Raw genomic sequence first — 24,287 nt, forward strand, 5'->3', positions numbered from 1 at the left:
TGTTTTCATATTAGTCTGGTTTGGACATCACACAAAACCAGAGTTTAGTATCACAAGAACAAACCTTAGGTTCACACACTCCCCCCACTCCATCTCTCCTCCTCTGGCACCGCCATGAGGATTTTGGAAGTGTTTTGCTTCCACTATGCTTAACCGCTTGTTGCATTACAGAACCTGACATAGCATGGTCAATGTTAACTATGGCTTGTTTGAAACCAGCCAACTTCATACTATAGGCTATGGTAAAAGGTAAAAAGTAAAGTACCCCTGGATGGTTAAGTCCAGTCAAAGGCGGATATGGGGTTGCTGTGCTCATCTCGCTTTCAGGCTGAGGGAGCCGGCGTTTGTCCACAGACAGCTTTCCGAGTCATGTGGCCACCATGACTAAACCGCTTCTGGCGCAACGGGACACCATGACGGAAACCAGAGCGCATGGAAATGCTATTCATCTTTCTGCTGCCGTGGTACCTATTTATCTACTTGCACTGGCGTGCTTTCGAACTGCTAGGTTGGCAGGAGCAGGGACCGAGCAACGGGAGCTCACCCCGTCATGGGGATTCGAACCGCCGACCTTCTGATCGGCAAGCCCAAGAGCCTCAGTGGTTTAGACCACAGTGCCACCCACGTCCCAATTATAGGCTATGAAGCTGACTTGTTTAAACAAACCATAGTTAACAATAGTTAACATTAATCAGTTGTTTAGACCACAGCGCCACCCATGTCCCGATTATAGGCTATGAAGCTGACTTGTTTAAACAAACCATAGTTAACAATAGTTAACATTAATCAGTTAAGGGCTCAGACAAGACAGTAATTTCTGGTAAACTGAACTCACAGGTGAAAGCTTCTATTCTGCTCATCACACCTGCACCAGAGAGGGGAGTGCTTGAACACAAAACAAACTATGACTCACTCACATCACACTAAATTAGGGATTAGCATGATGTGATGATGGGCATTATGTTCCTTTGACTCTAGGTTCAGTAGCAACCTACAAACAGTACAGGAAATATCTGCGTATCACAGCAGTGGTGATGTCATCTATTTCTATTAAAAACTACACAATACACATGGCCCTAGTGAATGAATTCCCAGTTATTTATCCAAATCTACCTTACCCTTTTGAACAGAATTGAGCATGAAAATGTGCCTGCGTTGAACAGGTAGCACAACATTTCCCTAAGTAGAGTGAAGAGCAACAGATCTCAGCATCATTGCCATGTGAAACAGAAAAGGCAAATACATTTCGGAAACATCTCTTAATAATTAGTTATTGTACACCAATTATCCCAACAAGGATTCCCACCCCTCAAAAAAGTAAATGCATTTAGCCCGTGCAGGAAAAAGTCAGCATGAATCAGAATGAGTTACCATCCACACTCACAGACTTAAAACACCACACTAATCGACTGACCTTTCCATTTTCTGTGAACTCTGGCTAGCTCAATTTGTTGTTGACTCAAGAAAACCTGAGCAGAGACATGCACAAAGATATCACTGAGATTAATTCAGATCCACACTCTTAAGCTCGCTGAGGGGAAATGAGCACTCATGCTAACATGTGACGAAAGGAGCAGAAGTTCTTATCTGTGCTCATTTGCTACATTATCATAATATACATTTCAAAACAGAAATGTAAAAAAGCCAGATCAGATAACATTTGGCAGAAATTGCCAGCATCTGGCGAGAGGAAATAAAAGCAGGATGGAAATGGCTATGAGTCGTGAGGAAAAGCATCTCAGCCTCTAACACTCTAAGCCTGACATTAACTATCAATCACTTTTATTTTAATTTCATTTGGAAATGAAAAAGCAGAAGAGAAAGGGAGGCCGTTTTCATCCATTGGCCAAAGTGCTCTTTGAAAGTACAGGCCCATAGCTTAAGATTGCAGGTACAGTGGTACCTCAGGTTACATACGCTTCAGGTTACAGACTCCGCTAACCCAGAAATAGTGCTTCAGGTTAAGAACTTTGCTTCATGATGAGAACAGAAATCATGCTACGGCGACACGGCAGCAGCAGGAGGCCCCATTAGCTAAAGTGGTGCTTCAGGTTAAGAACAGTTTCAGGTTAAGTACGGACCTCCGGAATGAATTAAGTACTTAACCTGAGGTACTACTGTATTCTGTTCAAACAAATAACTAGTTCAAGCCAGAATAGAATTGCGGGTAAAAATTGCAGAAAGTTATGCATTTAAGGTAGAGGTCAAAACATGAAATCTAAAGAACAATTCCCATCTGACCTGCAACCATTCTGCCCAAAGACTCATTCAGGTGATGATATAATTGAGTAAGGCTATCAAGTTTTTTCTGGATTTCCTCCCACACCATTTCAGGTTACAGATGTAGCAACTCAAGTGAAAGATGTGTTTGAACCAATGACAGCATAAGGTGGAGAATTGGGACTCTAGATACAATCCTGTCTATGCCAGCAGTACTCCAAAAATAGGACTACCAGAAGAGCAATTGTTTGCCACCATATACATTTAAATGGCACGAGTTCTCTCTCTCTCTCTCTCTCTCTCTCTCTCTCTCTCATAGTTCTTTCATAGTCTTATACCAATAATGTTCACAAAAGGGCAGAAAGCAGAAAACATGCCAAAGGACAACATAAACCAGGCATCCCCAACCTTCGGTCCTCCAGATGTATTGGACTACAATTCCCATCATCCTGACCACTGGTGCTGTCAGCTAGGGATCATGGGAGTTGTAGGCCAAAACATCTGGAGGGCCGCAGGTTAGGGATGCCTGACATAAACTAAGGTATAACTGACCAGAGAGATAATTGGTACCATTTGTTTCCCAAAGAATGCTAAATAAGAGCATATTAGATAATACTTTTTAGTACAGAGCTGAAGATATCAATACTGGATTTCCCCTTACTTTAAGAGGACAATTTTTGCTTTGTTCCTTGTGTTCTAAGCAAATTTGCTCTTGAATGTTCATTATATCTATCTATACAGTAAATACCAGTTCAAGAATACTTAACAAAATAGTTAAAGAGAGGGAGGGAAGGCTGCAACCCTATGAATATTTATCTGGGAGTAAGCCCCTTTGCTTAGTAAATTCAGTGGGACTTATTCCTGGCTAAAATGTATAGGATTGTGCTGTAAATGTTCATTTGTGATTTTTAATTAGCAAGGTAACACTCCTATGTAATATCCGGAATAAACCTGGCAGTATAACTTGTGGAATGAGTCTTAAAAATCTGCTGAAATACTCATACAAGCAGCAGATAAATTAAACTGATTCACAATTGCAGCATGACCTTTAGACAATGCAAGAACTTTGCAAATATTATACTGAATGCAAGAGAGCGCCACAATGACGTTACAGTCAATGGGATTAGGTCATAGTTATTTTTTTTAAGTGAGCCAATTCGTGTCTACCCTTCTCAGACACAAACACACAAAATATTGATAAAGTTATGCAGGGGGAAAACAAGCACATAACATGGCCTTCATTCTCTTGAACATATTGACCAAGAATTGATCTGGAAGAGAGGAAGGTTCACCCACCAAGTCTGAGGAACAGCAAAACCTACCGGATAATTAAGCTCTTGGTTAATCAAAAGCAGGGAAATTCAGTCAGCTGCTATGTATTAACAACTTCCAAAAGGGAGACCATAAAAAGGACATAAGTATGGATTAAAAATTAACCACGATTGCCAGAAAGCCTGATATGGCAATTCCACCCACAGAAACATGTGCTCAGACCTATCTGCCAGCACATGGCATACATTCTGCTGTCTTTAACAGCATCGACAGATACAGACGCAATTATACAAAAAAGCCAACTTTCTCTAGAGTAGGATGGAGGAGAGGGAAGCAGAGTCTGAGACATTTCTCCTTCACTCTATATTCTCTTTCTCTTGGTTGTTTCAATATTTTCAACTCAGTAAGAGAAGCTCTTTTAGATTTATCGCTTAGAGTGTGGTGCTGATAACACCAAGGCTGTAGGTTCGATTCCTGTATGGGACAGCTCCATATTCTCATATTGCAGGGCGTTGGACTAGACTGGGTCTCCAGCTGATTTTGGACAACAACTCCCATCATGCCTAACTCACCAAGAGTTTGAGACCCAACAGCTACCCTCACTTGGTTTAGCCTTATGCTTCCTTCTGGCAACTCCTGCAGTATTGCTCTGCTTTCCTTTGGACCATATCAGTGACACAGAGCAGGGGTGTGTGTGTGGTTCTTGTCATCTTGGCAGCCCATACACCAGGGGTTGGCAAGGTTTACTTTGCCTAGGATTCCTCCGTGGATCGGATTGCGTATGCTGGTGATTTCCGACATCTGTGTCTGAGACACAATTTCCTGCGTCTGTGCAGATGTGATTTTTGGCGCTGCAGAAGCGAGTCCCCACGGTGCGCTGCGCCAGTTTAGCGCAGCACGCAGGGACTCGCCGAGCGGGTGGCTCGGTTCGGGAGCGGCTCAGGAGCCGGTTAAACAACCCCCATGAGCCGCTTGTGGCCCATGGGCCTTAGGTTGCCTACCCCTGCCATACACACTGCCTCCATACACCTCCCCAGACTTCCATACAGACTGCCCAGGCATGCACCCAAGGGAGGCTGCTTTGGCGCAGCGAACACAGTGGTCTGACTTCACCCCCAGAAGCGCACTCCATTGCCTCTCGAGACAGACAACAATTAAGCCAACAACAACAATTAAGCAACGTTAGGGTTGTCCAAATGTGGTCAATGTGCTTGGTGTGACCTCAAGGGAGAGACAAACGCTGTCCACCATCTTTGTTATACAAACATTCCATTCACACAAGGAGACCCAACCTCTGCATGTTTTCAGTAGAACTGCTAACAGAACCTTATGCATAAGACTTCTACAAACCTAAGGCTCTTTCTGTGTGATGGAAAGATCCAGCTTTTTCCTATGCCAGTTCAGAGATAGACAGACAGACAGACAGACAGATAGATAGATAGATAGATAGATAGATAGACAGACAGAAAGACAACCAGCCTGAAGTCGTTGCTTGATCTTATAGTCGTCCTGTGATGAAAATATCCATGTGACTTCACCCCTTATTTAATTTTTAAAATCTCCTTCAGAAAATTATGTATGTCTCCATGCATAGGAACTAGCAATTTGGGTAAATGTTGGGCTTAACTCGGTGTCAGCATAGCTTTACATTTTTTCACAGTAAAACTGACCCAAATGCTAACTGCTCCTTACCTCACAACAGCATTCTGTGTTGCTTGCTATCTTGACAGAGATATGGGTGACTAAATACTTATAAAAATAGTACAAAATATCTTCTTAATTAAGTTTTGTTTTTTTAAAAAATGTGAACTCAGACAGGTGTTATTCAGCAGTTTATCAACCACCTGCTCAGGCAAATGCCCTTGAGGCCATCAAACATTGAGGCTGTTGCATTTGGTGTGGTGGACATTTGGCATCTATTTTCTCTTCGTTTGTAAGTTTTTCACTCACGTGTGCCTTCACCAGCAAATGCCAGACACACACCAAAGACCCAACACCCAAGGCTGGCCAAATTATTTTGGCACTTAAAGCAGAAAATCCCATAAGCGCCTCGCCGCTCAGACTAAAAATACATTAAATAACAATTTGTTAGTCTTTTCATTGCACATCACTCTACCTAACAGCAAGACCAGCTCTGAGTGTCTTCAAGATCTCATGACAAATGATAGGAGAAGGGCTTAGAAAACCAGTGTTTTTGCATCTCAGGTTAGGACCAGGGTCACTCAGGTTCAAATCCCCACTTGGCTACAAAGCTGACTTTAGTTTTTCCTCTCTCTCAGGCCAACTTACAACTTACCTCAAAAGCTCACTGAATGGAAGATAGGATAAAGTATAATAAATGATAGAAATAAAAAAAATGAACAGAGTGCAATAAATCTGATAAACAATAATAGTTCTGAAGTTACATTCTAAAGCCACAAGCCTGTGTCTTAAATATTTGTTACAGAAAGATATGCACACTTTATTTTTAAGAAAAGAGCAACTTTTATCAGATTCTCTACCTAAGCCTTTTGTGAAAGTGTTTAGATGTTAAGTTGTGGGTATGGCTATATAAATGCTTCACGAAATCTTTCCAGTGACACGGGACACAGCCCTTAGGGGATTTATGGTAACTCCGTTCTTCCAATTGCTCAAAGTCTGTCCATATTCTTATCACTTCTGTTATAGGAAAGTAAAATGATGATGGGAAACGAGACTTTGACTACATTTTTTTAAAAAAACTAACTTGGTAGAGGGGACGTGGTTGGCACTGTGGGCTAAACCACAGAGCCTAGGACTTGCCAATCAGAAGGTCAGCGGTTCGAATCCCCGTGATGGGGTGAGCTCCCGTTGCTCGGTCCCAGTTCCTGCCATCCTAGCAGTTCAAAAGCACGTCAAAGTTCAAGTAATAAATAGGTACTGCTCCAGCAGGAAGGTAAACGGCGTTTCCGTGCGCTGCTCTGGTTCGCCAGAAGTGGCTTAGTCATGCTGGCCACATGACCCGGAAGCTGTACGCCGGCTCCCTCGGCCAATAAAGCGAGATGAGCGCCGCAACCCCAGAGTCGGTCACAACTGGACCTAATGGTCAGAGGCCCCTTTACCTTTACCTAACTTGGTAGAGAACGTTAGAGGAAGAGGAGGAATATGCAGAGCCCGGGTTCTAGTAGGGAGAACAAAATTATCTCTATCCACTTTGCATCATGTAGAATTTTATACACCTGTATACAGGATGGATTTGATTTAAATCAAATCGATTTAAATAACAATTTAAATCACTAGTCAGTAAGACTTGATTTAAATCTCTTTTTTTTACAGAAAGACTCATTCTTACTGGTATCTTAATATTTACAACCAGATGAAGGTTTCATTTTTGGAATAATACATTTTCAGAGTAATTTTTACAGTTATACCAAAAATAACTGTTTTGGTTATACCATTAGAAATACACAGACAATTATGAAATTATTGTGAGGTTTAAGAAGTTAACTGTTTATAGTTGAACGACTTTTCGCTGTACTTTATTGGAAAGGGAAAAACAATCATTTCCTTAATAGCAATTTAAACAATTTATTTAACTAAAACAGTAACATTATAGCATACGTATCCATGTTGGTTAACTGATGTGGTTAAACAATTTCATGAAAAATGTGAAACAAATCCTTATTTCCTGATGAATAGCCTTTGGACTATAATGTAACTTAAATAGAAAACTATCTTTAGAATTTTTTTTCCTCCAAAAGCATTTTATTTTAAAAATCCAATTTAAAATTTAAAAAATCTTATTTTAAAAAAAATCACTGATTTTCATCCACTCTGCATTTCCCAGTGCATTTTAAAAATCTGATTTAAATATTTAAAAATCTGATTTATTTATTTTTTCTAAATCTGATTTTTATTTATTTAAATCATTGATTTTTATCCACGCTGCCTGTATCATATCCCTCTCCCCAACACCCTGCTTATCTGCCTCTTTTGTCCTGGCTCCAGCAGCACTGAAACAATATGGCAGAGGACTCTATGGAATCTCCCTGCACCAAATACAGTAGGGTCTCTCTGTCATTCTGCTATGCGTGCAACTCTAGACAAGGCCTCACGAACTCCTTCATTTATACAATCCTTTTTAAAAAAATTAACACTGCTGCCTTCTGTCGCTCTGCACAACATTTTGAAAAGTTTATTTCAGAAGAGGGCATCTGTTTTCTCTGGAGGAAAACATTACCTTGCCTTCGTGAGTCTTGCCTTGCCTTTCTTCCAAAACATTTAACAGAATTTAAACACTGTAAAAACTGACCTTAGAACAAGCCCATAAATGAGAGACAAGATTGAGCAGGAGGATGACAGAAACCATATCTGTTTTCAAATATATGCGCAGATACAGGGATCACAGGTCTTCTGTTCTTAGCATCTGAGGGTAAAAATAAAAATAAAAATAGCACGAATCAGCAAATGCTTATCTCACAGACACTATGCACCTAGAAACTATTGAAGGATGAACTCAGAAGACATGATTGTACCAGTTGCTCACCGGAAAGTTTTACTGATCAGAATGAAGATCTAATCTGCCAAGTCTGGACTGTATTTTACTTGACATCACTCAAATTTATCATCGTCATAGTGAGATGTCTATCAGTATATACACCTGGTCATACAGTATAAGAACCGAAGTGGAAGTTCACACATTAATAAAAAATAAAATAAAGTAATGAAATTCTATATACTCCAGCACTTTTATATTTAACTTTCAAAAGTAACTTTTAAAAACTAAATTCCAAAGGGACAGTTTTCTCTGTGGTTAAAAACTAACAAATTGGGGATTTATTTATTTTTAATCACATTCCTATGGAACATAGACTACAGTGGTACCTTGGGTTAAGTACTTAATTCGTTCTGGAGGTCCATTCTTAACCTGGAACTGTTCTTAACCTGAAGCACCACTTTAGCTAATGTGGCCTCCTGCTGCTGCTGCTGCGCTGCCAGAGCACGATTTCTGTTCTCATCCTGAAGCAAAGTTCTTAACCTGAAACACTATTTCTGGGTTAGTGGAGTCTGTAACCTGAAGCGTATGTAACCTGAAGCGTATGTAACCCGAGGTACCACTGTAATTCTATTTATTTATTTATTTATGTATTTATACTTTTCAAGTTTATACATTTCACTAATTTTATACATTTCACTAATTTTACAATTATTTTGACATTTCAAAACTTGACTTCCTTCCACCACTTTCTGTGGTTCCTTAAATTTGTTTTTAATATCTTCTGTATATCCAAATTAACTTAATTTGCTCATTTATTTATCTTCTTTAAATATATACTCTTATAAAACTGCAGGTTATTACAATAATCCTGACAACATTTTTATCTGTTTGCAATTTATCTGTAAATATTTAATAAACCATTTCCATTCTTTTATTTTAAAAATTGTTATCTTAATTTCTTATTCTTCCAGTAAGTTTTGCCATTTCTGCATATTCCATAAGTTTTTGTATCCATTCTTCCTTTACTGGGACTTTTGCTTCTTTCCATTTTGGGGCAAGTAACATTCTTGCTGCTGTAGTAGCAGAAGAGGTAACTATTGGAAACTGGGGAGAAGGTGGGGGGAAGTCCAGGGGTTTGAAGAACCCCGTAAAGGTACTGAGATTGTTTGTGGAGTAATGCAAATAATAATGTATGTTAAAACCTTTTAGAATAACATTTATTTTTTTTAAAAAGAAAGGATTGCAAAATGGATTAATCCGTTCCAGACTTTTAAAAACAACCTCTAAAACAGCAATTTAACATGAATTTTACTATCTAACGAGACCATTGATCCATAAAATGAAAGCAATAAACTATGTACTGAAGTCACACAATCAATCAGAAGCTGAACTGGGTTCCACACAGCCACAAAAACAAAACAAAAGAGCCGCAAAAACAAAAACGCAGAATAAACAGCAAAAACCGACAGACCTCAGCGTAACACTCAAAACGGAAGTGTGGCACTCAAAATGGAGCACGTTTGGCTTCCGAAAACAGTTCACAAACCGGAACACTTACTTCCGGGTTTGCAGTGTTTGGGTTCCAAGTTACAGTGGTACCTCAGGTTACATACGCTTCAGGTTACATACACTTCAGGTTACATACTCCGCTAACCCAGAAATAGTACTTCAGGTTAAGAACTTTGCTTCAGGATGAGAACAGAAATCGTGCTCCAGTGATGCGGTGGCAGCAGGAGGCCCCATTAGCTAAAGTGGTGCTTCAGGTTAAGAACAGTTTCAGGTTAAGTATGGACCTCTGGAACGAATTAAGTACTTAACCCAAGGTACCACTGTATTTGAATACCAAGGCGTTTGAGAACCAAGGTACCACTGTATTCAATTACAGCAGCTCAGCTTTCCTCATCTTGTTGCCCTCCAGCTGTGTTGGATTACAACTCCCAACAACCTCAGGCAGCATGGCAAATGGTCAGGAATGAGGGGCTTTGTAGTCCAAAATATCTGTGTGTGTGTGTGTGTGTGTGTGTGTGTGTGTTTTTGCACGCACGCACGCACGCCAGGCTGAGAGCATTTGCCCTAGCACATGCCACAATAATACATTTGTTAGTCATCAGGGTGCCGCAAGACAAGAATTCAGTCATGAGACTCGGAGTTGACATGGATCAATTAAGAAACAAAAACAAATCTGGTGCGAAAGATTCCGACCGCTACACAGAAATGCAATAGTTTGGCAATGTCAATGCAGACTCTTCTCTTGATAGGTTTCAAGTCTAACTGCATTACAGTCGGGGATGAAGAAAGGATGTTTTTATTTCTGTTTTCACAGGACGAGAAACAATGCGGCTATTTTCTCACACAAACTGTGCTAAGTAGCAGGACGCCACAAGTTTCAGGCCATAGGTTAGAGAAACTAGACAGGACATCAGATTAAATGTGTCAAGAGCAACAGGTTTTCTAGCATGCAAAGAAAGCAGCGGCCATAAAGATGCGGGCAGACTATCTAGAGGAGGAGTTGGAAACCTAGGGCCTAAGGAGAAAATGCAGCTGTCCAGGCCTCACTGTCAAGCTCACAATTCACATCTCTCAGTGGGATTCTCCCCCCCCCCCTTTCCTTTTGCCTAGCTGTCATTGAATGGCCAGATTGCCTCTATCTTTCCTGGAGAGAGCTGCTTACGTAGAAACCTCTGACTTTTGCATGGTGGAACTCATAGCCAACTGTACATAGGTAAGAGTCCTATCAACTAGCATGAAACCTCTGGAATATTGCAGACCCTCCAATATTTTCCAGGGACAGTCCTGGATTTACAGAAGCCATTCTGGTTTCTGCTTTGATCCCGGAATGCCTCACTTTTCCTTAAAGGTAAAGGTAAACAGAGCCCTGACCATTAGGTCCACTCCCGGACAACTCTAGGATTGCGGCGCTCATCTCGCTTTATTGGCCGAGGGAGCCAGCGTACAGCTTCCTGCTCATGTGGTCAGCATGACTAAGCTGCTTCTGACGAACCAGAGCAGCGCACGGAAACGCCATTTACCTTCCCACCAGAGCGGCACCTATTTATCTACTTGCACTTCGTGCTTTTGAATTGCTAGGTTGGCAGGAGCAGGGTCTGAGCAACGGGAGCTCACCCCGTTGCGGGGATTCGAACCGCCAACCTTCTGATCGGCAAGCCCTAGGCTCTGTGGTTTAACCCACAGTGCCTATCTTCATCAGAGAAACGATGGAGGGTTTGGAGTTATCCAATCCCTGAGCTAAAGAGATAAGTAACTACACAACCTTTACAGGACATCTGAAGGCAGCCCTGTATAGGGAAGTATTTTAATGTTTGATGTTCTATTACGTTTTTATATATGAAAGATGCTGTCCAGAGCAGTTGAGGCAACACAGTCAGATGGGTGGGGTAACAACAACAACAACAACAACAACAACAACAACAACATGATGATGATTGAATAGGACGTCCCTATTTTCAGCAGAGAAAAGTTGGAGATTATGATATTGCCACAGTGGCAATGAACAGTCAAACTGTGCTGCACTTGACTCAAAAATCTCCTAGATCATTCAAATACAACAGCAGTTGAAGGTACCAAGGCAGGTGTAGTAAGGACATATCAGTTTACATAACTAATCTATCACACTCTAGGCCAACACAACATCCTTTTACTAGAGCTATCGTGACAGCAATGGAAGTAGCCATCTGGGTCAAGGGCCAACTACAGGGAAAATCATTCAGGTGGACTCAGTCATTTGACAAATAACGTATAAACTGAATTACATTGAACTATTTTATATATATATATATTCCCCTCAAACACAAATAGGTTGGAGGGAGCTGTGAACAGTGGCATTTCTGTCACACAGAATTCTGGCCTAGTATGGCAGAAAATAGCCAGAAAATAGCCAGTCTTGGTGTTTAAAAAGGTCCCATGGTGGTTTATAATTATTATTTTTTTAAAAAAAAAAATATTTTGCATAAAATATTTCTATGCCAATTTGGATTTCAGGACAGTGGACATTGTAAGAATAGCATAGCATGGCCAAACAACGGTAACAAAACAGATAAAATCCTTAAAAGCATTCTAAGGTTTGCACAATCATTAAAATGGCAAGAAAAGCAAACTAGAAGCACTTAAAATAAGCCACCAAAATAAATCCACAGCAAAAAAAGAGTCTTAAGCACCTGCCCAAAAATAATCATTCAGAGGCAAACTGGAAGGGAATTCTACAAATGTAGAACTTTAATCAAGAAGGCTCCATCTGGCATCCTGGTGGAAGGACACAGAACAAGACTTCTGATGATGAAGGCCTTTCTGGAGGACAATTCTTTTTTACTAGGCCTAGCTTCTTTCTTTCTTCACATCACATATAGATGACACATATAGAAGACCATGTTCCCCAAATGAAGTCCATTTGCAACTGCCCTTCTGCTTACAGTTATTTCTCTCTCTGGCTGGATCTATACACATCAAAGAAGCGTTTCGTTTAAACTTCGTATGAGAAATCGGGTTGGCAAAAACAGAACTCCACAGCGCCATCTGGTGCCATAGTGTTAGAATGCATAAATAACGCATATAAAGCGATTTTTCTTTGCCAATTTAGCCAATTCCTCCCTCCCTCCCCTCCCTCTCTCTCACACCCCCCCCTATCCTTAAAACAGCATTTGAAATTCACCAGACACATTTTGCACTTGGCTATTGGCCATTTGCAATCATCTAGAGGTGCCTGCCTGGGAATGATTTGATCTGAACTGTTTTCACACACTAGCAATGCATCCTGTAGAATTCTATCCACGATATTGCATCTGCACTATCAGAATGAATCTTGGTAACCAAAAAGCCGTATTGAACAATACAACTTTTGAGCTCTTCTGGCCCCAAAATGGCAACTAGGCATTCTGCTTTGGTGACTGTAGCGCTGGTTTAAGAAGCCATTTGGCACCTAGCTTGTATATCTGAGTTTCTAACACTACCTTAAAACAAAGCTATTTTCAGAGCACCTATGTTTCACCGATGAACCTCACATTCTAACTCCGTTGTAAATTTAACCTTTCCCATTTGGAGGACTGAGTGGGTCAAGCACAGAAATGAGCCATTTCATATAATCCTTAATAGAGTAAAAATAATTCATTAACGCAGAAATACAGTTGAACCGAACATAAATTACGTATCCATTTTAAGAGAGAAAAATTCTGCCAGCTCCAGTTCTTCTGCAAAGAAGATTCTGCATCAGCTACTGTTATTTGGCTGTCAGAAGTGAAAGGCATCCTTTATCTGAGAGTGTGAGAAGTGGTAGTAATTCATTTAACCAAATGCCTGCATTCTCCTGTGGAGAGGTGAAGCAGCTGCTGCTTGATAATTCAGACAAGCCTGGAAGTAATCAAGGCCCATCAGTTTACAGTTTGTACAGAATAAGAATCGGAGTCGTCCCCCGCCCCTCCGCACAACTGAATCAAGGCACTGAGTATCAATTCTAGTGGGTACACAAAAGACCCAACAGTTGAATCTGAAGTCTGCCACCTTCCGGGTTATTACCAATGTCAGCCAGAGGCTTAGATGAATCAGCACATCTAGAACAAAGTGATTCATTGACAGGAGAAAGCAGAAAAGAACATTTGTGTTTCATTAAGGCCCAAGACATGTATCTTCATTCTGAGGATTCTGCACATATGAATCTTCATTCAGACACAAACTTATCAGGGAGGAAAACCTTACTGGATCAATTGATGTGTGTGCTGAAGTTTAAGCCTGTTTTAAAAGTTCAATCTGATACACTTTTAATGCAATTGTTTAAGGGAAGGGAGAAGACGATTTCTAGATATTTTGTCACTTTTTCTGTTATAGCATTTTTTACTGATTTTTAAAAACAGTTATATTGTATGGTATTTTTGACACAGAGGTGCATACTGTACCTATGGCCATGCTCTGTGTGAAAGAATGGTTTTATTGTCTCTGGCAATAAATAATCATCACAGTGGTGCAGAAAACCTGAAAATGTGGTCAGGTTCTCCCTCACTATCCTCGCCCCTTGGTAGGGGGTGATTCTTTCGCAATTTATCCCCGGTCCCCACAGAATTCCATTTTTTCCTACTGTAGAATTCTAGATCTCATGCTGAAGAATCTGAAGCCTTGGTGTCAAAATAGTTTATTTATGTATGCCACTACTGTGGCAGAATATGCCCAGCTTGCAGACTTAACATACAGAATAAGACAACAAGAAGAACATATGTTTAAAGAAGATTGGAAAACGTTTATTGAATATATGGGAAATAATTGTGTACAGCTGAAAACACTGGCAGAATAAAGATAAATTCAACAGTGTAAACAAGTTATAATGGATGTAATAATGGAGTACTGAATGGTATAGTTTCTGTAAAATATGCAGGGATTTATGATATGTAAAATGAACAACGGAAAGAGAAGAAAGGAAGTCATTGATATCTTAAGGATGTAAAAATGAGTACTTTAAATTATAAAACAGAATACACACACACAGTATTACCTTGGTTCTTGAACTTAATCCATTCCAGAAGTCTGTTCGACTCCTGAAACTGTTCGAAAACCAAGGTGTGGCTTCCGATAGGCTGCAGAAGCTTCCTGCATTCAAGCAGAAGACACGTTGGACATTTGGCTTCTGAAAAATGTTCAAAAACCGGAACACTTACTTTTGGGTTTCTGGCGTTCAGGAGCTGGTTTGTTTGACAACTAAGCAGTTCGAGAACCAAGGTACCACTGTATATATAAAAAGAATCTGAAGCTTAGTAACATCCATTTTTCACACAGCTTCCCTTATGCCGGCCTGCCCTCTATGGGGGTCCGAGAGGCCTGTGCCCTAGGGCAAACTATGCTTTCCGGTGGAATTCCATGTTTGGACACACTACATAGTTTTCTTCTTCCGAAAGTAGCAGTAGAGCTACTGGGGCATTGGGAAGGGAGGAGAGGTTGCCCCTTTCCCCCCATGCATAATTTCAAACTTACATCCCTCCCAGAAACTATCAGCCACAGAAAGAAATAACATGCATGTGTGCAAATCTTTTCTTGACAAGGATGACTACCCAAAAGACCACAAACAATTATACATTGCTGGAGGTCTGTCCTTGTGTGCTGTCTATATAGCACCGTCTTACAAACCAGCCCACAGAGGTAACTAGCCAACTAGAAACAAAACTACAGACCTGTTAAGAGGCTAGTAAGCTGCACTTCTGTGCTGGTTCCAGCAAGCATCAAACAACAGTCCTTCTATGAAGCAATCGGACTGTTTTCCACCAGCCTCCTTGGTTTTCATACTGGTCATAGAGGAAGGGATTTTTCTTCCTCTGTGGCTAGCACAGAAACAAATGAAGTGGCGAATAAATTAGGAGAGTGAGAGAGAGAGAGCTGTCTCTCCTCTACCAGTCTACTCGCTTGCATGAAATTTCTGGCCATCTGCAGCAACTAGTAAAGTTGTTAAATAGAAGGCTAAAAAGCACATTTACTCACTCTGCACTAGCTTATACTGATTAAAAGCCAAGACAGCATGCATGGGATTTTGGGGGTAAAAGAGTAGACCAGGCGTCAGCAAACTTTTTCAGCACGGGGCTGGTCCACTGTCCCTCAGACCTTGTGGGGGGCCGCACTATTTTTTTGGGGGGGGATGAACAAATTCCTATGCCCAACAAATAACCCAGAGATGCATTTTAAATAAAAGCACACATTCTACTCATGTAAAAACATGCTGATTCCCGGACCGTTCCCAGGCCGGATTGAGAAGGTGATTGGGCCGGATCCGGCCCCCGGGCCTTAGTTTGCCTACCCATGGAGTAGACAAACGTAACAGTCCTTCAATATACCATAAACAGCTCAAAATACACCTTGGCTTTCTCATATGGGTAAGACCACAGTCCCATGCTTCCCCTCTGAACATACGCATCCGATTTTTTCCAGTGTGCCAGTCCGTCTGCCTACATGTTGCTAGATGGCTGGCAGAAGCTTTAAGCAACTGGTCTGGAAGCAAGTCACCTGAAAGGAAGAGTTATTCTCCGCATTACCTCAATGTGTGATCAGGATTGATAATACTCGCCCTCCCCCATCCCAAAAATAAATAAATTCAGCTGCCACATTCAGAGTGCATTTTTGGAGTGCACACATTACGCGAAGCGAAAACGCAGAGGTCTGGCAACTACTGAAAGTAGTAATTCAAAAAAGCACTTTGCAAGCCATACCCAAGGAAGAACGAGCTTGGTAATTGCAGGAGGTGAGCGTGTAGATAAGAGGGAACTTACTAATGGAGAAATGAAAAAACAAAGGTGGAATTACAAATTCCAAGATGTTCAGTGCAACGTTACAAGAGGGAAACATACACCAAACCCATGTAATGAGACAACTAATTGCAAAATTCGTAAGTAGTCTGTTTTTATCCTTCAAGTTTGGAACCTGTTGCAGTCCTAATTATGTCATCAAGAGCACAAACAAGCTCATTAACTTTAGCCTGTATGGTACCAACCAGCCCGTTTCTTTTCCTCAACCTACACTTGCTGACAGAAACAGGTTGTGGTGGGGTACAAGACGGTAAATGAAATCTCAGATCTATGGTGCGATAGAGAGATTAACCGAGGAACTATAGGAGTTGCCAGGGACCGTGCAAAATGTCAAAACTGGCAAAAGCAATGCACAGCAGCACTCGGGCCTAGCGGAGAAGTTTATGGAAGTCCCAATACAGGATCTCTTTCTCACTGCTAGTTAAATTTTGAGTAAGGAAACAGAAGAGGTTATCAGAGAGGGGTTGTGATGGGGGCTATTTTATAGCGTTTCAAGCTAAACAACTTGACCAGAGTAGTTTGGACTTTATTTAGCATGGGTTGGGGTGAGGTTCATAGCTGTCAAGTGTCCCTTATTTGGCGGGACAGTCCCTTATCCCAGCACCATGTCCCACTGCTGTCTCTTATTGATGAGGCTTCGTTTGGCTGCTGACTGGGCTTTCTGCCTTTGGCTCGGAAGGGCTCAGAAGTTGAACATACCTGTGCCCAAAAAATCCCTTATTTTGGCTGCTGATCCCTTATTTTCGAGGCTGCTGGTCCCTTATTTTCAAATCTGTAAGTTGACAGCTATGGTGAGGTTTATGAACTTGGCGAGCTGGTTTTTGAACTCACATTCCAAAGCTTTGCCCCTACCACCAAATATCAGAATGATCATAGGGCAAGATTGATGACGTTATTCTTCCTTCCTTCCTTCTCCAATCAATCAATCAATCAATCACCCTATACCCACAGGTTTCACAACATAAAAATCAGAAAATAAAAATACATTAAAATAAACAAGCCATTAACCCCCAATAAAGCTTTAAAAGGAACTAACAATAATATAGAGATATAACTGTTTTGTTTTGCTTATTAAAGTAAATAAATGGTAATGGATGAAATCAAACTGCAACAACGAAGTGGGTTTTGCTTTTGTTTAGTTTTTAGAGAAAACGCTGTTGTATTCATGTCCTGCTAAACATCTCGTTAACCGCTACAAGAGAAGAATATTGAACTTTTGTTCTGATCCATCTTTTTATGAATGTGTGGGGAGTAACTTAAAATATGCAGATTTACCATTATGACGGTGTTCCAACTGCAGGCATGTTAAATGTTCTACATAAGCTATCAAATAAAATTTAACAAGGACACATGGAAATGCACCAGAAAGGGAGGGGGTGGGAAACCTAACTAACTAAAATGCAAAAGGAACAGGGAGGATTACAGGCTAGGTAATGGCATTTTCGAAAAAGGATGTTAGGATTTATAGCGAATAACAAGCTGAACATTACTCAACAGCGTGATGCTGGAGCACTGAAAACATGCAAATTAGGGTGCTTAACAAACATATCCCTATGTTTACTTCATTCTCTTTGGGCAATTACCAAAGGATTTGTCAGTGGTGGAATATTTATGTTTCACAGACTGGAGAGGGTTGGATTTAAAAATATAAATCAAGGCCATTGTTGTCCCAGTGGTGGGAGATTCCAGGGGTTTCAGGTGCTTACCTAGGGTTTATGTTTACTTTTGACACAGCACAGACTGTGGTGTCTTTAGGTTATATGGTTTATTTACACATATATACAACCTGAGCCTATGATGGAGGGGTACACAACATCAACACCCCCAAAGGGCCTTGTTTCTCCCATAGCCACAGCCTCAGATTCAAGCAGAAATCAGTCATGGCTTTCTCTTTGCCTGTCCAGCCTCCAGCCCTTTTTTTGCACCCAGCTTCTAGCTGACATAGCAGCAAAACACAGCAGTACTGCTGTTTTATCTTACTAACTACGTAAGAGAGGGAGGGAGGGACCCACCTATTTGCCATCTGCCACAGAGCCCCCTTTCCTCTGTCCAAATGGCCCCTTTCCTGTCCTTTATTTCTCTTAATGGCCCATCTCCCAGGTGATCACCTCATGAGGAAGCTAGCTTGATTTACATTTTCACAGTTGCCGGGATTATAAGGATTAGAAGTCTGGCACCCACAAACTCATAATGCTATATGTGTGAAAGCACTGTACGAGATGGTCGGGGGGGGGGAATGGTAACTCTGCTATTTAATTTCCTGACCATATAATACATACTGAAATATGACCTGAAGTCTGTAGCTCAATCAACCCACTGCATGAGTTTTGAGTTCTCTACATCGGATTCACTGATTGTCTTGGACTGGCTGGGATAACCTTTTTGAATTATGCACTTTTAATTGTTGCTTTGTGCTTCTGAAAGAATTCGAGTTTGGATTGAGTTATTACTGTTGGCCTAATACTATGGATGGATGTACTTCTCAACAGCATGGGACATGCAAGAACATGCAATCCCTGGAAATAGCATTTTCTGTTTTCCTTATTGTTAGTGGTACATTGCCTGAGGAACATGGACTCTATTCCTTTACTGCTGGACTCCATATCCCACTCCCACAAATTTGCTCCCCTTTGCCTCTCACAGGCCCTAGAATGTTGTGTTTCAAGAGTTGCAAGTCCTGTTCCCATTGCAGATAAAACCTGTTGAGACTAACTTCGAAATAAAAACTCTTTTTTCTTTTTTTGAGATTTTAATCTAGAAAAATAACTGGGTACAACTAGAGTTTTCTCCAAGTTGGAGCTAATAAGTGTTAATTAATATAATTAATTGTTATAATGCGACTGTAGCTAGTCTAAACTTCTGTTCCATACAGAATGCTAGCAGAATTCTTCATTATAGGAACGCACATAGCAACAACAGTCAAAGCCAATTGGACAGAAACCCAACTGGTACTGTAGGATTCTTCCACTAGTCCAGGCATAGGCAAACTCGGCCCTCCAGATGCTTTGGAACTACAATTCCCATCATCCCTGACCACTGGTCCTGTTAGCTAGGGATGAGGGGAGTTGTAGTACCAAAATATCTGGAGGGCCGAATTTGCCTATGCCTGCACTAATACTTCCTCGCAAGTACCATAACATTGATCAATATAGGCTATTCACTAAGGGGCAATGCCCTGGAATTCCAGCACAGCCCAAAGAAACCCCAAAGTTATTATTATTATTATTATTATTATTTGTAGAGAAGCATTTAGTAACATTAATACAATCCACAGTGAAACCTTCCTATTTCTATTATGTAAGCTGCAATGCTAATATCATTTTTCCTCTCCACTACACTTTCTACTTTGAATCTGGCACCTTCTCTTAAGAGCCCTATTTGTCACAAGACAGCAGCGATGACAAGTCTGTGGCAGACTTGTACTGCAGATTATTCCAACCTGAACTGACAACTACACTCTATGAAAAAGATTGGATTCTAGTTAAAATACAGCAGAACCAATGATATGTGGGAAAGTGAGATGCCTGGTACCTCTGGACTCCACTTATCAGAACAAATGAAATTCAGAAATGTATCTCATTATAGTTCTTCCTTTATCTTTGATGCAGTAAAATGAGTTTCCCACTCTAGATAGTCGGCCAAGTACCCATAAAAGAAAAGCTGAAGATGGAAAGGCAGTTTGGCCCTGATGCTATAGCAGCATCAGAAACATCCATGCTGCTACAAGATTTAATCTCTGCAACAAAAATGAAAAACTTTACATTTGCACTGTATAAAACCCTACTCAACAGGGGAAATATGATTTAGAATATGATAGACAAAAATAGAGTGAAGAGTTAGGGGTACAGATAACAAATGATATATGGGAGTCAAGTATAAAATCAACAGAAATAGCCTCTATGGATCTAAGACTAAGACTTATTCAACAGAAAATAATATTTGGACTCCAGAAGAACTATACCAGAAGAAAATAACAAGTGCAGACAAATGCTGGAGATGTGGGAGTAAAAATGCGAACTTAGTACATATGTAGATTAACTGCCCAATGATAAGATCATTTTGGTGCGAGGTGAGGATATTTATAGCAAGACTAATACAAATAAATTGTTATTTAGGGGAACTGAATTTAATTCTAAATTATATTCCGGAAACGTGGGAGATTTCAAGGGGTCAAAAAAAATTGGATGTACTGCGCTATATTAGAAGCAAAAAAACTTGTTTTGATGAATTGGAAGAGCCGCAAAAAGATTCCGTTGAGCACATGGATTGATAATATGGACAGATTAGCTACATACGAATGAATTGCATGTCAATGCAAAATAAGAATGGATAAATATGAAGAAATCTGGAATGAATATTTAAGCGATAAAGCGGATAGTGGTGGGAAGTAGGGGGAGGAGAGAGAGGTGGGAAAATATTGTTAAAAAAGGTGTAGTCATAGGTATATCAGTGTATTCAAATCTGAATTGTCAAATTGTGTTATTATTGTTATTATGATTTTTGTTGTATGTGTCTTTTGTGGTTGATGTTTGTACTGAAAAAATGATTAAATATTTTTTTTAAAAAAAGATGGTCCTCTTTAATCCAAGTTGTTGTTTTTTATAAAGGTAACTTTTTTTGCTGAATGAAACATGAGGGAAATTCACCTGAGCTTAGCTATGCTGGAGGATGAGTAATACACAAATATTAAATAGACGTCTTTCAGAAATAAGAACCAGAGATCTAATGAAATCTTGATCTCATTTTACTTTAATCCACACTCATCTCTATTTTCATAATTTATATGAAAACATGAAAGCCTTGCAGTATTATCTTCGTAGATTATTCAATCTTTAGGAGTCTACTTCCAGCCTCTAAAATGATTTGATTTCTAAGAGACCGGGAATGTGTCACAAAAGCGGGCCTAACTCAGAGCTATCACTCACTCAAAGCACTATGAAAACTGCCTAATATTCAGAATGTAAATGCCACAGAGCAGGAACTGTTTTTGTTTAGTTAGGCACTTCTACAGTTTTCCTCCCTGTGCTTAAAAAAACACACACCCCAAAACAGACAAACAAAAAGCAGCTGCAAAGAAGCTGAAACTGTGAGCAAAGGACATCCAAATCACACAAGCAAACATACATACCGGTACATACGTTGCTTTTCCCAGGGAGGGGGGAAATCTAAAGAATCATAAAATTCTCCTTCATGTGTAGTTTGCCCTGTAAAGGCTGTAATTAGTAATAGCAGCAGAAGTTACTTACGCTCAAAGCAGTTTTTCGACACGTAGCATACATGCATTCTGAATTTAACGGTTCCTGCAAAGGACTGTTGTTCTACTAGAACCTGCATTGTAAACTACAAAGCATATTATTCCTAGCTGGTCCTATTATAAGCCTGTTATCAAGCTGCTATTTGCTATGCAGGCCTTTTCCTCAGTTTCCCACAACACCATCCTTTCCCCTTGCACTAGATGGGCACATATGTCTTGATGACACAAGGGTCCCTTGCATTGCCTGATGGTTTCAGGATTATGCCTTTGTATTCCATCACGTGGTAAGGCAGGGGCAAGGAACCAACGCCCCTCCAGATGTTGAAGGTGTACAAGTCCCAGTATCCCAGATGGTTAGCCATGCTGGCCAGAGAAGATGGGAGTAAGATCCCAACAATATTCAGATGTTCAGTGGGGCTTTCTGAGCTATAGGCCATGATAACCAGGACTCGGTTTGGGATTAACGCACGTATTCTGAGGTTGCAATGATAATAATAATAATAATAATAATAATAATAATAATAATAATACAGTGGACCCTTGGTCATCAAACGTAATCCGTTCAGGGACTGGACTTCCAAAACATTCGAAAACCGAGGCGCAAAGTGCTGTTGGCAATTTCCATTAAGAAAACTGAAAAACGTGCCCCCGAAGCGCGTTTGAAAACAGAAGCATTTACTGTATTTTTCGCTCCATAAGACACACTTTTTTCCTCCTTAAAAAAAGGGAAAATGTATGTGCGTCTTATGGAGCGAATGTGTGGTCCCTGGAGCCGAATTGCGCAGGGGCGAAAAGCAGATCGTGCTTTTTTTCCTTTTTTTAGAAAGAGGGAAGGGGGTGTTGAAACAAAGCCGCTGAGCAGCTGATCAGCAAGCGATCGGGAGGGAGATAAGGGACACTAGGGATAAAGGAGGCTGCCTGGGAGGGGGGAGGTAAAAGCACATGGATCCTCAGGATTTTAGCATTGGATCACCCCAAATTCACCATCAGATCACATAGCATGTCCATGGCTATAGCCTGCACCAAAAAATCACGCATCCACTGTTTTGTGGGGCCGCAATGGTGCAAAAATGTGGTTACAAAGCACGGGTCCACATGGATCCTCAGGATTTTTGCATTGGACTACCCCAAACTCACAGTCAAATCACATGTCTGTGGCCACAGCATGAACCACAAAAATCACACATCCACTGTTTCGTTCAGAATATTTTTCTTGTTTTCCTCCTCTAAAAACTAGATGTGTCTTATGGTCAGGTGTGTCTTATGGAGCGAAAAATACGGTGCTTCCAGGTTTCTGGCATTCGGGTTCCAAAACATTCGGCTTCCAAGACGCTTGAAAACCAAGGCTCCACTGTAATAATAACAACAATTTCTTATTTATATCCCACCCATGAGAGTCCTCATATCGACCCTAAAAAATCAGTTAAGATTTTGCGTAGTGTCCGCATCACACATCCAATCTTCCCTACCCTTTTGTCCCCAGTTCAAGTCATGAACTGGAATGACGCAAAACTGCACAATTTGGAGTTGCTGCACTTATGCAACGGTCCCAGATAAATTGCTGCTCCACTCTAACACTATTCTCCATCATATACCACTGGAGCCATTGTTTTTGTACACTTTACCTCAGCGTTGTTAGCAATCAGTGTGGTTAAGCAATTCTAAGCAATAAACAAGAAAAATAAATAGACTACAGCAAGGAAAAACTACCGGGTAATTTCATGCCAAGGATGTTTATAGTTTCTCGTAGACAAGCGCCTTTTATACCATTATTCATGAGAGCCAAAGTCAAGACTAGCCATGCTTGTCCTCCAATAAACTGGTTTGGAGACATTGCGTTCCATTATAAAGAGCGTCTAGTTGTTCGATACTTCCAACCGTGTGCCGCAATCTGTGTCCCTTGCTCATTTTTTTTTAAACTCACTCCAGGGAGCTCATATTCTCCAGCGTCTTCCACAGGATCAAAACCAAACTATTCCACATGACAGTTCCAAATCTGGGTACAATTCAATCCCTCGCTGTGTACTCCAAAGAGCACGTGCGGGCATAAATTGCGTAGGCGTACACTGCTCCCAAATGAAACGTCCTTCTTTCTGCCAACTCCATTCCAACCTTCTTGCTCAGCAAGGAAGCTCAGGGTGGAGAAGACACATCAAAGGCCTGCTGGAGGAGGCTCGTGCCTGCTATCCTGACCCCCCTACAGACTTTTTGCCTGGACAATGGAAAAAGATAAAAAGACTTCCAATTCTCTGTCTGTCAGCTAAACATAGTATTCATGCATTAACATTCAACTATTCTATTTTCTATAAGCCAATTTTTCCCCAGTCTTCAAATCCAGGTATTACAAGTTGTTATTGTTGTTGATTGAATTTATATACCGCCCTATACCCAGGGGTCTCATGGTGGTTCGCATAATAGAATCAAGATATAAAACAACAAAATACCTGATAAAAATAAAACAACAACCCAATAGCCCCCCCCAAAAGAAAACACATTTAAAAAGGGCATAGGATGTAAATCAGATCAACCAAAGGCCTGATTTAAAAGAACATTTTCGCCTGGCGCCTAAAGCTGTATAATGAAGGTGCCAGGTGAACTTCCCTGGGGAGAGCATTCCATAGATGGGGAACCACTGCAGAGAAGGCCCCGTTCTCGTGTTGCCACCCTCCGGACCTCTCAAGGAGGAGGCACATGAAGAAGGGCCTCAGGGCATAGCTGGCAACCTTCCCTTTTTTTGCAGGAAATTCCCTTATTCCAGCGCTGTTTCCTGCTGCTTCCCGCTGCTATCCCGGATTGT

General features: G+C 40.8%; 1 protein-coding gene across 3 annotated transcripts in view; it reads right to left on the bottom strand.

The window, feature by feature from the left end:
- The window catches only part of THRB (thyroid hormone receptor beta), a 175,889-nt gene that overhangs the window by 104,005 nt on the left and 47,597 nt on the right, over positions 1-24,287 (bottom strand). For all 3 annotated transcript variants that reach the window (XM_081833810.1, XM_081833809.1, XM_081833808.1), the window contains exon 2: positions 7,763-7,876. The gene's annotated coding sequence lies outside the window, so the exon portion shown is untranslated. The remainder of the gene's footprint in view (positions 1-7,762; positions 7,877-24,287) is intronic.

Source organism: Podarcis erhardii (assembly GCF_964252035.2).
Source record: "Podarcis erhardii genome assembly, chromosome: 12".
Classification (NCBI taxonomy): Eukaryota; Metazoa; Chordata; class Lepidosauria; order Squamata; family Lacertidae; genus Podarcis; species Podarcis erhardii.